The sequence below is a fragment of the Larus michahellis genome, chromosome 3, assembly GCF_964199755.1.
Source record: "Larus michahellis chromosome 3, bLarMic1.1, whole genome shotgun sequence".
Lineage (NCBI taxonomy): Eukaryota > Metazoa > Chordata > Aves > Charadriiformes > Laridae > Larus > Larus michahellis.
In genome coordinates this window covers 52607782-52626584 of record NC_133898.1, presented here as the reverse complement: position 1 = coordinate 52626584, position 18803 = coordinate 52607782, and positions in this window count along the sequence as shown.

Here is an 18803-nt window from a genome sequence, read left to right as displayed (position 1 = left end):
CCCTGTGTAAACAAGGTTTAAATACATTAAGACAAACTGCAAAATATTGAGATTGCTGAGATTTAGTTTCATAATAAAGTTAACTACAACTGGGGACAGCAAGTGTTTTATTAACTGATTTAAAAACCAAAAATATCTTTTAACATATTCAGATTTATGATAATCACTATTTTAAATAATAAATTTCTCCTTACAGAAAATATATTTTAAATTCAACCTCTGTAGAAACATACTTTTGAGAGACAGATGCTTGCCATGCTGAGAGGAATAGCATTTCTTAAAATGTCCCTGAAAACATTGCCTTTGTTTTTCATGAGAGTGTCTCTTATTTTCATGTATGAAAGCTGGTACTCACAATTTTTTCAGCTTCTGGTCCATGTAGTGTAGGAATAGGTACTGTGTCCTATTAACAGTGACACCGACAACAACTTCTGACTTAGCGTGCTTTCTGATCCAACATCGTAGTGTAGGAGAAAGTTGCAATGAACCATTTAATAACCAATTTTTCTTGAACACCTCTAGATGTTCTACAAGTAATCATCAGGAATTCTCAGTTCAATTTTACAGTGCCTCAGATACCCATGTGTGATTATTTGGTCAGATTTTTCTGCAAGGAGATGAGGGCTTCATGATATGCTTCTCTCTCATGCCATTTGAGAGGCAGTAACCACTTGAAAATAAAGGGGCTTCCTAAAGCCATGGAGCCTCTAGCCAGGAGGGCATATAAACCATAGCGGTGACAGCCTGGAGAGTTGTGCCACGTGTGTTGGGCCAGAGCTGGGTTGTGAGTACAAGAAAAACCATTCAGGTAAGAGAATGGCACTGAAATGTGCCATTTCTCCTGGAATAACCTGCTGTAGGTCTAGCTGGGATGTGAGGGAGTCAGCCCTGGAAGCCAGAAACAAGGGCAGAGCCTCTTCTCTGCCTCACAAACCCTTCCCTCTAAAAGTAATGAAACTACTCCTTTGCTTTTAGCAGTTTGCAACAGTTGCAAGCTCTGGCTCCACCAAAGGATGTAATAGTGAAGAGCAAATGATGGTGAGTATTTTATTCTCCTTGTGGTCTCAGCCAGAGGAGGGACTCCATTCATTTCAGCAGTCTTGGGTTCTTTTGTGCTCCAAAGTGGTTTACCCCAGGTCAACTAACACATGGTCCATAATTACTCCTAGCACCTCGTTTCCTCTCAACAACGTATTGCTCAAGATCTCTCTGTAGAAAAGCCTTTTCTCCTAACTGTTCTCCAGCCAGATGTCTTTAACTGGACTCCCTTCACAGTACAACTGGTCCTCAATAGCCAGTAGATGTTGCTACTGAGCAGCAGAAAGGCCAACACACCCGCTTCCTCCAAAGCGGAAAGTAACTCAGAACTCCGTCTTTGTCTACATGGAGGGAAAAAGGCCCAACCCCAAATGTCAAGCTTGAGTCATCTGTGGTTAGAGCTGCGTGAAGGGAGCAGGGAATCAGGAACCCATCGAGGCATGGAGAAGCTGAATGAATAGCAAAGTAGACCTTGGAGCAGGAAATTCTCTCCAATATTAAGAATTTTCTGATAGTTTGTGGCTTTAAAATTCATAGCTAGTCAGTGCTAGACCACTGACTTCAGCTAAACATATCTCAGCTTTACACCAGTGTCCAATCAGAACATTTAAGTCTGTCAGACATTCAAAGACAAATGTTCTTTTAGGCATTTTGAGCACCGTTTTAGGCACCATTTCAAGTAATGGAATGGTGACCTCCCTACAGAAGTCAATGGAAGGCCCATCTGTGAACTGCTACTCAGGGAACTTCACCAAGAATTTACAGTTGTTCTAGAGATCATCTTTTCTCATAGAGTATGTTGTAAGGGACGCTCAAGGAAATAAATTCACAGGGTCTTTCTTAACTTTTACTCTTCTGGACTCTATATATTGTTTTCATTATCAATGAGAATGATGATTTGCATAACAAAGTCATCTTATCCCCTGTCGGGAGGTTTGCAGTGAGGGGTTGTGCAGGTAGCTGCGCCGGGGGAATTTCCAGCTGCTGTGGAAGGGGTAAAATACCATAAGATGACATCTTCATAGCGGGAAGTGATTGTGCAAACTCAATGGCTTCAATGTGAACATTGCCCTATTTTACAAATACAATGTCAGCAGTGAAGAGGGGAGGAGAGGTGAAGTTTCCTAGGGAATTTTTGTTGTTCTTTTCTATTGCTTATTTCTGATAAAAAGCCATTGATCTGTCATCTTTTGAGGAGGAACAGGAAACTGGCACCGCAATGAAAAAAATAATATTACTGGAAAACTCAAATTTCAAAATAATGTAGCTCTGCCTTTTTTTCATATTAATTCATTCAAAAATTCCCCTGAGACTCCCTCAGGGGACTGAAAACACCTGAAAAAAATATCTCATTACCTAACTCCATTGCTGCTTAACCACTTGTCAGCTCTCAGGATGATGTTCATGGTTCCTTATTAGTCCTGTCACTAATGTATGGACTCAGAGGAGAAAATACCTCATTTAACAAGGAACTTTGGGTAACTTTAGATGAGGAAGCTCATCTGCCTTCACTGTAATTTGTGGACAGCTATCACTTCCTTACTACTTGCTCTGTCTCCCAGCTAAAGGCTTAGCTTGAGAAAACTGTGCTCCAGACATGCAACATAAATCCACTTGAAAATCGTATGCCTCCCCATGGAGTTCCATTTTGGCACTTGAGGGAATTTTTTGGCAAAGTTGATTTTCAGTTGTCTTTTTCTATCAGGAAATGGCAAAATCTAAAGTTTTTCCTGCAGAAATAACCTTTTCCTCATCCTCCTGAAACAACTTGTCTGCTGTAGGATTGCCAGTCCACAGGATACAAGAAATATGGACAGGGTAGTAGAGTGTATCTCATCTGGTATGTGCAGCAAGTCTTACAGGAGTGTCATTTCCAGCCATATGTAGAACAAAGATACTGTTTTGTCCATTTTTTTAAATAAACAGCCTTGATTATTATTACATTACTAAATGTTGTTGCATGTTTTACACAGAAGCCAAACAAGAAAAATTAATAAATAGGAGAGATGATCTCTAAAAGGTTCATCTCTCTTCGTCACTATTTAGACATATATAGGTTACTATCTCTCTAACAAGCTTATTTGCTAAATAAATGCATTGATATCCTGCTTGAATTGTGGGGTAAACTAAAACCAGAGAGATACATGTATTCAGAGAAAAAGTAAGACACATTGCATCATGAAATATTACAACACTTACAACACCATTACCAGCAATGTTAAGAGTATAACATTTACGTTCAATATCTCATTATTTTTTCTAACTCAGTCAAGGCCTGAGACAAGGACCTAGTGAAATCCTACAGAAAAAGAACAAGGATTGCTGATGCCACGTCTCCATGGCAGCACAGCTAATTTGGCAGGACAACCAAGCGCGCAGAAAGAAAAAGAGGTTATTTACAAAGATATCTTTGATAAAAGGGGCTTTGGGGACAGGAAAATGGTCCAGGAAAAAAAAAAAAGTCACAGAAATGTTCCAACCTTTAAAATAAATTCTTTAAATGAGTGAGAGAAAATAAATCAAAGAAAAAATTTCTTGAGTCACTAAGCACAGTGAGTTTCATCTTTGTTTGTTGTTGTACAATGCTATAAACCACCCTGAATGGCCCAGAATAACATTAGTGGTTCTGTGTATTGTAACCACTTCAATCAAGGCCTTTTGTTTTGAATCACCTGCCCTGCCTGCATTGGAGCCCCTTTTATAGCCCGGTCGCAGCACAGAGATCTAATTTAGTTCCACACACAAAAAGGAGCGAGCAAGAAAAATACACTCATCTCTCACTGCTCCTTGCTTGAATCCACAAGAGAACAACTGAGGCAACAAATGGAGTGTAATGTTTAAGAGAATATTTTAAAATTCCTCAGCCTATGACCCCCAAGTAATTTGTAAATGATATTGTTGCAGCATTCCTGAAGGATGCAGATGCCCAGTTGGACACAGGTGAATTGGTGGCCTCAGGCAGTGGGCATGTCTCCCATGAAAAGAAGAACGGGAAGAAGAAACTGTGAGGGGGAGCCCACCCTGAAACACATGCAGCAAGGGGCAGGGGGCTCTTACTGACTCCCATGGAGACCTGAAAGGCAGAAGTGCCTCAGAGTATTCAGTGTGGTTAATCTTCTCTAGCAGAAGGCTCACTTGAGGTTGCAGGCAACGGACTGCCCAGAGCCATGCTACAAGCCTTTTCCAGTCCTCTTCCACGTTTTGCTTGTAGAAACAGCTCTGTGCAAAGGTCCATAGTGGTTAGTAGAGCAGCAGAGCAGGCTTTCTGTTAAACATAAACCCATCAAAGTGCTGGTTTAGTGTTGTGACACCTCAGACCAAGGAATGCACCGCGTCCACCACCGTGTCCATGGTTACTTTTCTTTTAGCTTGCCTGAAAATAGGTGATTTTTGCCTCCATCAGTTCCTCAGCACAGAGTCAGTTTCAGCCAGAGGCTGAGCACCCTGGGCTTTTGGGAGATGGTTCCTCTTCCAGTGAAGAGCCACATAAAAACTGCATGTGGGAGCCCCAAGCCCCAGGCAGACTAAGCCCCCTTACAGTGCCATGAACCACAGCCTGCAGCATCTAACCAGGCAGGTGTCTTTCCAGCACGAGGTCGTGTCCAACACGTTGTGGGGTCATATGTCTTGGCACCACACGTACAATTCGTGCTCTTTTGTGTTTTCATTGCTACACTAGTAAAATTGACTTTGCTCCAAAGGCAATGTGGTTGTAGCACATACCCTGCAGATACCCATTAAATGCAGGGCTGATGCTAGTGAAAACAGTCACACAAGTGCGTGTGTGTGTCTGTGTCTGTGAATCCTTTAAGTTCAGGGTAAGAACTGGCTAAACACAATTATAATCTTCAGAATAAATATAAGCATGAGATCCTGTTCATGGAACACCTTCTGAGCATCCTTGCCTTGGTTGAACCTCTCACCTGGAGGAAATTATTTTCCATCTATAAACAAAAGGGTAAAAAAAGTATTTTCCAAATCACTTACCTAGATCTCCTCATTAATTTCAAGTGCAATGTTGCCACTTACAAAAGAAACAATCCCACTGGTTTTAGGTCTGCTTGCTACTTTATACTATGAACGATTAATGCATTAGAAAATTAACTTGCAGATGAAAGAAAAGAGCAGCCTGTGGAAGTTGAATAATGACCTTATTTTAAGAATTTCCCTTGAGTAACCCCCACTGTTGCATCTTACGCAAAGGGAGGAAAAATTATACACGCACATCTTTAATGTCTTTTTTGAATGCTGATGAAATGATTAGTGTTTTGGAGAAGTCTGTGCAGATGAAACGACAGCAGCAGGAGTAGCAGACAGAGATTAGCTAGAGACTGCAGTGTGGGAGCTGCTGTTCTGCAGTTCATAAAGAGAAAAATTAGCAAGCTAGATTATAATTAATAAACTAGAATGGGGTGGCTTTGGGAAACAAATGGGCTTAACATGTTTAGAAAACACAGCTTTCTTCCAGAGTTGGAAGCAATTATTCATTGCTTGTTGGTACCTTATGCACTTATCTAGCAAACAGGTGAGAAGGTTTAATATCTAGTTGCTGAGGGGACCAAAGAGGTCTTAACACTGCATTTCACAAGGGGGAGCCTTTCTGCTTCAGTAAATTAATTCCCCAGGTCCTCTCTTACTCCCCTAGCACCAGGTTGTCCTATTCTTGCACTTGGATCTTGCTGGCTACTTTTTAGCACTGTCTACAAATGTCTACAATGCCTTCTCTGCTGACAGAAAGCCAGCAGAAGGCAACTGTTTCTCTCTAGGATGTGGATGCTGAACAGGGTGTGGGACAACCCTTAGTTCCTGCTTCAGCAATAGTTTTCACATATGTCCTTAGACAAGTCTTGCAATTTGCTTTTTTCCTCACCCCTGCATCCTGTTGTACTGCTGTTTAGAACTTGTATAAAATTGCAGAATCTATATTAAATGCAACATAATAAATGGTTTGTTTTAGCAGTAAGCAGTGCTTCTATTTCAGTTTCTTGGGTAGAATGCAGATTTCATGGATCAGAAGCTTGAAAAGTTGCGTAACTGTTAATGCCCCATCACCTATGAATGGATGCATCACTATTGACCTTCCAAGGAACAGTCAAGATTCATCATTCAGGGATCCTTGCACACACATGTAACAGGGAAAGGGAACAACAATCCTTTTCTGCTCCCTTTTATGTCCTGTCCAAAGACAAGGAAGAGTCACAGTCCACGTATGCAGGAAATTAAAAGATCACTCCTTCTATGAATTACCTCGAAACCATGACAGTCACTTTCCCAAGTTCCCCTGAGCTTGCCTCCAAGTTTCATAGACTTACAGAACACATGGCTCTCTCCAAAGTCAACGGTTCCTTGGTAGGAAACCTGCTGAGGACGTTGATGCCTTCTGGACTAGGTTGCCTTGAACTCCTGAATTACTGTGACCTGCAATCAGGATGGGCAAAGAACTGCACACCCAAGCCTGGCCTGGCACCAAGAAAGATCCCATGGCATTCTTGTTAAGAAGAAAGATGTTTGGGTTTTGTGTTTCGGATAATTCCTCCTTTAATATCTGCAAATGAATATCGGAGGCTAAAGACTTGACTTTGTAACTGGTCTTTCTTCTGCTTCACTCTTTGACATTCAGTGATTCAGCCTTTCTGTGTAATTCTTTTTTCCTATATGCTTTGATATTGATGCCTGTACTACATGATTTGCTTGATGGGGTGTGCGGGTGTGTGCTCTTTGTGCTTATCCAAAAGACAACGCTAAAACCAAACACAATCTCAGCTACAATGATTGGGGACAAATACTCAGTTTACAGACAAATAATTTCAAACTGAATTTTTAAACTGTAGCTTCAGATGGTCTGTAAATACAAGACGAGCTGTTATATCCAAGCCAAGGGCCAAAGAGAGAGTGTGTGAATGAATGAAATCGAAGGTCAGTGAACACTTTCCCTTGACATGCTGTCTTACTCCATAAAGATATCGCCCCTTTTCCTAAAATGGTAAAACTGGCTGCCAAATTAAACAACTTGTTGGTCCTATAACCTACATCGAGTGGGGTATTGCTTTCCATTCTACTGACTGGTTCAGACCAACATCCTCAGCAGGACTTGTTTCTAAACACTAATGCACCACAGAAAGAATATGAAAAGTTAATGAATGAGAGGAGAGAAATGATGTATGAAGCACCAGAAGAAGACTTAGCAGATATAGGTTGGATTTCAGGCTTTGTGATGCATTTCCCACAAAATCTTGGGCAAAAATCAGTCCATGCAAATGGTAATTAAAACAAGGCCAGGGCAAGGACTCAAGTATTGGCCCACAATTGTCTACGCTGTTTAATTGTTAACACATTCTCTCACATGGCTTTGGCCCATGCTGACTTGATTTCCCCCAGACAATGTCAAAGCATGGTTCAGAGGACAGCATGCGCCAGGGACTGCCCCAGCAGGCAGCTTGGATGGAGTTCCCCCTTCCCCAGTCACTGCAGGGGAGTGTTTAGCCATGTGGACACAAACCACACCATGACTGGCCTGAAGGGCCACAGAATAGGCCCTTTCTGATTTTATTTGCTTGTATAGATGTAGTCTTCTTTCCTGCATTGCTTTGTCTGCCCTATTTTAGACTGTAAATTCTTTGGAACGAAGTAACCTTTTAATATGTATTTGAATAATGCCTGAGACAATGAGATGCCAGCCTTTGCTGGGGGTTGCCTTTGCTACTGAAAGGCCTATTAAAGAAACAAACAAAAAAATAAAAATAAAAAAATAAGGAAGACTATTCAGCTCTTGAAACAGCTCTCAGTTTTTCTTCTTTTAATCCATCCATGTCAACAGATATCTTCATCCTACAGTGGGGCTTTACAGCTGTCAGAATTTGTGGTCTCAGGACTGCAGCACGTGTTAACTCTCACATGAACATGCATTTTGTCTCAATATGCAGAAACAGGGACTAAGACAAGGAAATTGTCCCTGGTGATCTCCCACCACCACCAGGAGCACCCCCGTGGCTCAGTCCCTCAACTATCTTACACTGTGTAGCTCTCACATGGCGCTCGGTGGTGGCCTCACACCACCAGCAGCCCTAAAGGACTCAGATGCAGAGAAAGCCTAAAAGCCTTTGTTTGGGACCAGACTGACCCCAGGTCAGGACAGCAGCATGGTTAGTGTCCTGGTAGAAAGGCAGTATTAAAAAAAGGCATTTGCTATTTGCCTTTAATTGCCTGTCATATTGCTTCTTAGCCAACCTCAGAAACAGCTTATTAAGACATTCACCTGGAGGGATGGAGAAATTAAAAATATAGAGAAAAGGGCTCTATCGCTAATAAAAAGACAAGCAGTAGGTCAGGACTGACCTTTTCCAATCCTGTTCTTAAACAGACTAATTTTCAACATCACTGATACTGACTGTCTCCCCTCAAACTCTCCTGTCTTAGGAGCCCTTAGACTTCTCGTTACTCCAGCTGCCTTGCTAGAGAGACAGAGACACTTTTTCTTCATTGCCCGTTTCTCATAGGTCTGACTCTTCCAAACATACATCTCTAGAGATGGGACCAGTCTCTAGAAGTGTCCTTCATCCTCAGAGAAGCCAAGATGTCATCCTATATATATCCATCCTGCCTAGGAGACGGTGTTCCTCATCCAGTTCACTGCCGGCCCCCACAGTACCTGTGCTGGTGGGTGCCAGCAAGCGGGAAGGCACAGCCCTGAGGTGGAGTGGCAACATGGGACCATAGGCCAGCTCAAGGGCAGACAAGGGCTAGAAAGTCTTGCTAGGCAGCAAGAAGCTGTGGCTGTATGTCGTACATGAAGGAGCAGTTCTTGTTGAGCAGCGTAGGCACGGCAGAGGTTTCCCATGGCGCCTCAGAGCAGGAGCAGTCAGGGGTCTTCTACCCTCACCAGGACCTCTGATGTACCCTCAGAAATGATCTCATGGGGCAGTGCAGGCATGGCTTTGGAGAACGTGAAAGACTTGTTTGTGTTTTCAGCCAGAGCTGCCAATCCACCTGGATATTACTCATCAGCTGCAGAGCATCTATCAGCTCCAGATCAGAGAGTTCCTTGGCACTGCCTATTACATCTCTCTTTTGTTTTCATTAATCTCATTAAAATGTCAAGCTTGCACCCTGTTTGCAAACTCTGTGTGGCACAAGTCAGTTTATCTGCACAAGATCTCCCCACTGTCACATACTGGCAAAGCGAATGCAAACAGCGTGTACTTTTTACCTCAAATGCTGCTCTTCCATACTTGTTCTTAGCTGAATAAATCCTGAGTTGCCCTAGGAGATTTTGAAAGGAGTTTGAAGAGTTGCGTATAACTCCTGATGTTCAGATTGCTTTGATATGTTTTCCAAACAAAATAATATTGTCAGAGTGAGTTAGTTTTGCCCAATAGGTGCCAGCAACTTTTAAGTAACACAGCATTATTACTTTCTATAGGCTGTGATGTATCTGATGCTCTCCAGATGAACTTGTTTAGGAGCTCCGGGGTCAATGAGGCAGGATGCTCATCCCTCCCAATTCCCATGAGATGCTCCAAGCCCTGCAACAGCAGATCCTAAGAACAACATTTTACATGCTAAATTGTTCTTTGACAAAGTCTAATATCTAATTCCAACACAGCAGCAATACAGAGACAGCCAGTGCTTATGAAAGGGCTACATTTTCTTGCTGAGCAATGCTATGTTGGATTACACTGGGAGACCAATGAATTGTGGCACCGAGCCATATTAACCTCTCCCTCTAAAAATTTTGCAGAAGGGAAACTCCAGCGTGTTTCAACATGTCAAAACCCAGTGTAGCTTTAAAAAACAAATCCAGGGCACCTGTAATCATAAAAGGGATTGAAATGAAAACTTCTGGCAGCTGGAGATGGTCAGCTATGGAGAAGTGCATGCTGCTTTTCTTCACGCCAAGGCATTCCAGCCCTTTTATTCACATCCCTCTCTATGCTATGGCCCCTCTGCACCACAGACCATACCTGCTCCTCATTACTTCAAAAGATCTAGTGCACTAGAGTCTCACCCCATTTATTTAACTGTTGCTGCCAGTGTTTTTGCAATATCTCATTTACCTGTTGTTGTCCTTAGGCTCTTCTCTATGCATCCTGCTTCTTCCTGCCCCGTGCCCCGCTGTTACGTGAGGAAGTGTTACATCTTTCCCATTGCACTTCTTATTTGCAGACTGGTAAGCTCTCCCTGGGAAAGAGGTTTGCAGGAAAAATGGTAAAGCTGTTTTCTCAGGAACAACGTGTGCTTAATGGGAACCAAAAATGCCTCATGATGCCCTCAAGAACTAGTGTCCTGGACATCTTAGCCACGGAGCTTATGAGACCAGACTAGTCCTAAGAGTGACAAGAGTAGGGAAACTCTTGGGCCTTCAAGGTGTCATCTGAGGGTGGCTCAGGATTTAGAAGGCTCTTTGGCTGATGGACTTAGGTCATTCCACAAACCTACCAGCAACACATAGCCCTCGCTACAGACGTGAGCGCTCAGACTCCTTTCTTTCCACTGCCTCCAGCCCCGGCCTTCCTTAGCAAGCACAACCATTGCCCACAGCACATCTACGAACACAAAGCATGTGTCTAGAACAAAGCAATTTTGCCCTTAAGAAATAAAAAAAAGTTGGCTTTCACATACATCCACAATTCTGTTTATGTTCTTGCTTGAAACTGATGGCCAGACACTGTCAAAGTATAAAACCCACAAACAGTAAACCACAGATTAACACTGGAAGAATCTTTTCTTCATTTCTTTTTTTTTTCTCCCCCCAAAAATGTTACCTGGGATACTTTCTTGTTGGCATCTGTTTGTTACCATAGCCAGCTTGTCTGACTGCCTGCATATTAGGGTAACTAAGGAACAAACAAACACAGGGCATATTTCATATCTCTTCTTGCCTGTCTTTCCTTACTCCATGCAGGAAACTTTTTTTATAATTCACTCTGTGAACTTTTGCCCTGTCTGATAAATAAGCAGCCAGGATAAAATATGTGGCTTGAAGTGCTTTACCTTGCAGTTCTGGATACAGTTCAGGTGGATGAGACCCTTTTTCTCAAATGGTGAATGAAGAGCTTCATTCAGCTTCCCTACACTCCACTGGCTGCAGCTTCCCAGCTGGTGATAGTAACAATATCTCCATTAATTTCAGCCATTTTCTGTCATCATCCCACAGACATTATACATACTGGGGATGACCTGAGCATGTACCAATCCCATTGATCACCTGTGGACCTGCTAAACTCTTCCCAATGTGGTGCAGTTGTGCTGAATGGCTCCAGCTACAACTAAATCCCAGACTACGCCCCAGTGTTTTCCTGGAACAGCATCTTCAATCTGGATATATAGGCCAGGACCTACTTGTTCATGAGGCATTTGAAAGGTGCACCATATCCTAGCCATAGAGAATATGTTCTTTTCTGCCCATTTCTCCACAGCAGCAGGCCTGTGGCATGAGGACGGCGTGCAATGATCAGAGATAGTGTCTTACAAACAGAGTGCACGTGCTATTGCGTCCCCTATGACGTCTGCCAAATTCCCATACCATATCAAGCTGGTGCCACTGCCCGAGTTTGCAGAACTCTGAGCTGAGCTGTTAGTGCATTTGGGGAAGTAAAATGGCTTTGGAGGCTTGGGACTCCTGCTCATCTGATGTATCCATAGTTTAGTGTCAGCACTTGCTGAAGAACAAACAATAATGAGCTTATGGCATTTTTTGCAATTTTATACCCAGAAAAAAGTACCTCTTAACAGTATAAAATGTCCCTGGCACTCCTAACTCTTGTACTCTCATACTCTCTTTGTTCACAGCAAAATTTACTGTTAAGGTTCCTCTCCACATCCGCACCAAATCTTGGTTCTATCTGATCTTAACTTTGCCTAGCTTTAATAATCTGGGCTAAACCTTTTGTGTGTTCTGTATGTCCTTTTTATCTTAAATAGGATATTTACTTTTCTGTTCAAAACGTTTTAGACCAACTCACCAGTTTCTGAGAAGGAATCTAGGAATATTGTTTTGTTCATGTTAGGGGAACAAAAGACAACCTTTCATTTGAAAAGCTTAACTCCCCCTGCTCTGAGGCAGAGAATTCAGATCTGGAGACAGGGGATGGAGAGGTAAGTAATTCATCAATAAGCCCCATAAAAGCACTGCCCAAAGGTGGTCACCTTTTAGCAAAGCAGCAGTTTACTTCCTAGCAGAGATTTCTGCAGTCTTAGCAGTTATGTTCCCCAAAGACCCTGCCTGTACCGGCTCAAGCCAGGGAAGCTCAGCTGGAGGCAGAGCAAGACCTTTCCCAGCACTGCAGCTCGGCACCAGCTGCAGATTGAGCATTTGAAATAAAATTGAAGGGAAAAAACTTGTCCCAGCTGTGCTCCAAGCAAAGCAATTGCTGGGCCCAGCCTGCCTGGAGAAGATCAGTTTGTATTCAAATAGGAAAAAAATTAGACCTGAGGGTGTAAATTGTACCCAGCAGCGTAGGAAGGGGTGAGGAGACTAGCATGGAAACAGACTGGTAAGGACAGGGTGCAAAGACTAGTTGGGCCAAGGATCCATAGCTGGGTGAGAGACTAGTGTTGCAGAAGGGAAAAAAAGCTTCATTCTCCATCAGTACTGCAAGGGCTGAGACCTTGTCTCCCAGATATACTTGCTACTCACTCCCAAACTCCTCTCAGGTTGTTCAGCTCTCCTCCTTGACCCCCTGGGGCGTAGGGCGTACCACTGCTAAACAGTCAGAAATCCTTCTCTCTCCCTTTGGCCCATGCTGGGATCTCTCCCTCCAGGGCTCTGTCAAATGCTGCCAGATCAGAAGCTGATGGACGAGGGCCAGCGGCCAGGGCTACCTGGAGTCAGTGATCCCTGGCATGCGTCAGCCTACCTATGGTGTGGGAACAGTTCCCTACGGCAGCCAGGAACCCTCTGAAAATCGCTGCACTTGCAAATCTTCCAAAGTCATCTCTGTTATAATTTTCATGTCTCTGCAATGAATTGTAAGATCCTACCTTTATTTCTCTTCCTCATAAGCCATTTTCTTGCAGGTTTCTCTAGATATTTGACCAAAAAAGATACTCTGGCCAATGAACAAAGTGTGCATGTGTATTTAAATCCGTCACAACAACTTCTTTTCTCCGTGACTCTGGTGTTCATTCAAGAAGAACAGACCTGAGAGACCTCGACTCTATTTTTAATGGCCAGTCTTTCCAGTGTGCTCTCCCAGTAAGAGGGTACACAATACTGTGGTTTCAGAGCAGCTGGCAGCAAAGGACAAGATCTTCCGTATTTCTCCTGTAGTGCAGCACGTGACAGGCATACCGCAATAACTACTTTAAAGTTATGCAGGAGTGCCTACAGACATGACAGCTGTTATCTTAGATAAACTTTCTTGATATTTGCTAATTCCAGGTCAAAATATGTAACAATAAGATTTTTCTGGGTGAGTCATATAGAGGTAAAAGACGTTGCTCTGATCTCAAAGTAAGTCCTTTATGCATTGTGGTTAAAAACTGCGTCCCAGTAACACTTCTATAAACCCCACCAAAGGGGTAAACTTCCAAGCCTTCCTTCAGTACAGTGATGTTTAACTATGCAACAATCATACTGAGCCTATTAAAAATGTCTTTTATTTTTTTCTAGTAAGTCTGACACCTGTTCTCCAGTACATGGGAAAATATTTCTCACAAACATTGGATTTTATAGCCATCTGAGGCCTTCAGTTAAAACTGACACGGATGCTTTGATGCCAGGAAATGTCACTTCCCTGAATATGATTGAGGTGGGAAGGGACCTCTGAGATCATCTGGTCCAATGCCCATGCTCAAGTAGTGTCAACTAGGCCAGGTCACACCTGACTGTGTCCAGTCAGGTTTTGAGTATCTCTAAGCCTGGAGACTACACAACCCCTCTGGACAGCCTGTGCCAGTGCTCAGCCACCCTCAGAGTAAAAAAGCATTTCGTGGTGTTCAGAAAGGACCTCCTGTGACTCGGTTTGTGCCCATTGTCTCTGGTCCTGTCACTAGGCACCACTGAGAAAAGTCTGGTTCCATCTTCTTTACTACCCCCATCAGATATTTATGTATATTGATATACATATCAATATCTTAGGGGAGATCCCCCTGAGCTTCTGTTCTCCAAGCTGAACAGTCTGAGAGGTCTCTCAGCATTTTCTCATCTGTCAAATACTCCACATCCATAACCTTCGCTGGTCTCACTCCAGCAAGTCCATGTTTCCCTTGTACTACTGCAGAGCTCAGATCTGAATCCAGCACTCCAGGTGTGGCATCACCAGTGCTAAGGAGAGGGGAAGCATTACCTCCCTTGACCTGTTGGTGATGTTCTTCCTGTTATGTTGTCATAAAAGGCAATGATTGACAGTTGCCACTGGTACTATAACTGATATAACACGGTAGCTAGCATGATACCCTGTCCTGTAGGCTGTCAGTCTACAGTTTGTCTTGGAATGTCCCATATGCCAGAGAAGAATGCATGTAATGGGCACATGGAGTAGCCTCCGTTTAAATCTACTCGTCAAATACACCGCACTATGGGGTAGCATAGAGACACCACCAGCACAAGTTGTGAGGAGCTGGGGGAACTGAGAATGCAAAATGCTTTTGGCAGAATTCTGGATTCAGTCCTTGCTTTTGACTGGACAAGATAATTTTTATTTATTTTTTTTTTTTATCTCACTGTGGTCTCTGCCAGCCTGCAACTATGACAGGCAATATTTTTCCTCCCCTCATCTCCCCTCTTTGGATGAGCCAGCTGAGGGATGCCGTCAACAAAAGCTGATGGACGGAAGATGATGTGAACCAGGAAGAAAGGTGATAGTAAGATGCAGAAAGGCTCTCTGATTATACAAAAAAAGTATTCCTTTACTGAGGAAACTACACCCTTTACACACACATTTGCATAAAGGATTTTGTTTATTGGTGGCTGATGGAAGGACAAATAAACACATCCCCCTAAATAAGTCAGAAAACACAAGTGGGCAGGATCTAGCAGAAAGGTAAAGTCTTCTTGCTGAAACCAGAGAGGAAAGCGCAGCACTTTGAAAAGGAAGTTTCACTGTGATTTTCATCAGCACATATTTTTATATTCTTCTGGGCGCTCAGCCGCTCTGGACTTTGGGAAGGCAGAAAGGAGGACTGATGTAGAAAGAGCTGGTACCAGTGCCTGGAGGTGGGACATGCTCTGCTGTAGCACAAAGCAGGCAGCAAGAGGGGAGATCTCAGGCTTTTGCCAACAGAGGGCAATGGTGGCCCTGGGCTGGCTGCCAGGAATGGCACACAGTGGAGAGATGTCTCACTGTGCACCCACCAGGGACTTGGCTGTCAGAATGGCTCAATCACCTCTCACTCTCTCCAGCATGAAAAGAAAAGGCTCCCTAGAAACACAGTCATGGAGGGGAGCACCATATTACCCTGTCACAGAACTGCAGACATTTATGTCCAAGCTGAATTTGAGCACACAGGTAGCATGTACCACCTCCAACCATCAGAATGCAGCACCTTCATCCTCCTGCATGTTATCTGTTAGGGCATGGGTGAAGTCTGCATTAGCTCAGCAAAGTATCCTGGAGATGGGATGTTCTTCCATCCAACTGCACGGCAGGGTCATCCCAGGAAGCCTATGCACAGCCACCACCTACCCAGTGCATGAAATCCCAAGCAGGGTTCCTATCAGACAGTTGTATCCCAGAGTGCCATGTAAGCCTGGGAAGGGAAATTCCCAGCTGGTTGCCCTGTGTGGGGTTGATGTCAGAGGGTTTAGCACAGTTCAGCACTTCCTGGAAAGCATCTCCTGCTGCTTGCATGCTCTGTAGGGGAGCCGCCCAGCGGAGCTGGTGGGAGAGGTGAGCATGTAACCCAGCATCCCTAAGCCCGTGCCTGGTGGCCATCTGCTGATATTTCCTTCTCAACCTTGCCTTTGCCAGTGCTGCTCAATGGGACACGACAGTAGAGACTAAGGTATCTGGGAGCGGGAGCACGACCCCATCTGCCAATGCACTGAGCAACACAACACCTGTGCCCATGTGGCGATGCCAAGCGAGTGTTCAGGAAAGCTTAACAGGGAAAGACCCAGCTTTGGAGGCACCCTGACCATCCAACAAATTCAGCGCAGCACAGAGGTCAGTTATTTGCTCACAAAGGCCATGGTAGCTTTTATTTTCCTTTGTGAGCACAGATCAGGGGGAAAAAAAATAGTTAGACTGCGCTGGAAGCTGAAGGGCAGTATGAGTATGATAATAACCAGAAGAATCATTGGAGAGGCTGAGAGAGATACAACAGCCCTGCTAGTACTTTCTCATCTTGTTTTGTAGAGTGACATCTATCAGAAACTGAGAGATGAGTTTGGTCATCCTTCCATGCGAGATCAACCTGCCAATGCTTTTTATAACTACACAAGCTGCCTGTCACCAGAAACTGAGTTCAAATAATCACTCCACTGCCTCCCTCCCTTTCCTAGGAGTGTCTCTTGCAAAATGGACTGAGAATTTCTGAATTGGTTTGAAATCTGACCTTTCTACCATGGAGCTGATAGCACCTGTTCCTTGGGTGTCCACATTTCAGCTAGCAGAAAAGACTCTTGGAGGATTCTTTGATGCCAAGAAATGTCACTTCCCTGAAAGCAAAATGCTCTGCAGAACAGGGAGATTTTGAGGAACCATCTTGCAGAAGGCAAACAGCGTTTTGAGCCTGGCCCAAAAGGCCTGGCAACCAATAGCCCTGGGGGTGTCATACCCCAGGGAGTAAGCTCAGGGACTCCTGATCTCTTCTGATTACTTCAAAGGCATCTGGAAACCTGAGGTGACTGAGGGGCTAGGGTGTTCATAGACCTTCCAGGTGGAGTTTTGTTTCTAAATTTTCTAAGTGTCGTTATCAGAATTGTTTTGCATTATTTTTTCCCCAGAATTTTGCACTGACAGGAAATTTCAGTGCACCTGCTTTTGGTTCTGTAATAGAGCAAGTTACTTCTCCAGAGGAAACTCTGATTTTTGACCTATGTTCTAGGTGCAGTGGTGCTTTCAATTCAAGCAACCCAGAGCACTGGGCACTGAATGATCTCGTCTGGGTGCTGCTTACATTTGGATTAGTTTCCTGATCTGTTTGCAATGTGGATATACAGCTCAAATTATTCAAAAACTACCACTGTTCTTCTCTCATTTTCCCATACTTTCTTACTTTTTATCTCCTCGCTTCTGTGACAGAGAATATCTAGAGCAAATAAATATAAGGTTGCCATTTGAGGGCTAAACCATATGTGTCTTACTACCATCCCAATCCACTTCCACAACACACGGGCAGACATGCTATCTGGGAAAGCACCCTCCAGGTGCCAGTTTGCTGGAAAAGCAACTTTATTTATGACCCTGTCGGTACGAGGGACCTATTTAGTACCACTGTCAGAGAAATGATTTAGTAGTTTCCAGCTTGCCTTCCTGTTAGCTTGGCAATAGCAAACTGTTTACCTATTTGAAATGGAAATCTTTTTTGCTTCAGGCACTTGCATTCTGCACTGTGTATAATAACATATAGAAGCACAAGCTACACTTGGGAACAGGGCTCTTCTGGCTTGGTAGCATCTCATACTCGCTTTGCACAGAGGTTAATTACTGCTACGGGGAAAGTGAAGGTCAGGAAAGGTTGACTCTGAAAATAACCTGATGTCCTTCCACACTTTCTGCACTAGTTCTCTGTCTATTGTTTGTGTGCCTTTGAGAAGTAAAGTCATGTTATCTTCCAGTTCTTAGACCTGATGGGAGTCAGGCCAGGACTTCTGCTTATATCTACAGCTCACAGCAGGGGCTCTGCAGCTGGTTGGTGGTCCCACCAGTGCAGCACAGCCGATGCCCTCGGAAACAGCAGCATGCAGCTGTGAGATAGTGCTGCCTCTGCTGCAGTGTGCGGGAGTGGGGGTAGCATGGCCAGTGAGGGCTCCTGCCCTGCTGGTTGTGCTGTGTGAGGAGGCAGGCATCCCGGCTTCTGCTTCACAGCTTGGGGTGAGGGCTTATGGGCAGACAAAATATCCTTTTTATTCCTTTTAGTAACCCAGTCTTTACTGTCTGTGTCACCTCAGCACCTAAAAGCTACAGCTTTGACCTGTGGACTAATTGTGCAAGGAAAAGTGCATTTCTTCAGCTTGTAAATTAATGTCATTGCTGTTTGTGTAAGATTTGCAAGCCAGAAAATCTCAAGATATCGTTTTCATTGAGTCTTTTCTCAGAGGACTATCTTGAGCACAAAGCAGTAACATTTCTGCTCCACTGGGTAAATCAACCCAGAACCTCAGTACAGACCGTTTATTATGACCCACCTTAATGGTATCCTGGACTGGGTATTAATCATAGAATCATAGAATAATTTGGGTTGGAAGGGACCTTTAAAGGTCATCTAGTCCAGCACCCTTGCAATGAGTAGGGATATTTTCAACTAGATCAGGTTGCTCAGAGCCCCGTCCAACCTGACCTTAAATGTTTCCAGGGACGGGGCATCTGCCACCTGTCTGGGCAACCTGTTCCATAAATTAAACATCTTCATGAACTGTTTTATTTTCAAATACATTAGGAATTATTGCATGGCAACCTACCTCCTAAGAGTAAAATAAATGCTTTCCTGGGCAAAGCAAACCTTGCTCTCCATCTCATCTGTGTATAAGGCCCCCGTTGCTTAGTATCGCTTCCAAACTATGGAGCTGAGGGGAGACAGAAGCTCAAGTGTCAAATCACAGCCCCTGCCCCCTGCAGGCATGAAGCTCAGCCAAACATTTCCATCTTTGGCAGGCCCTCCAG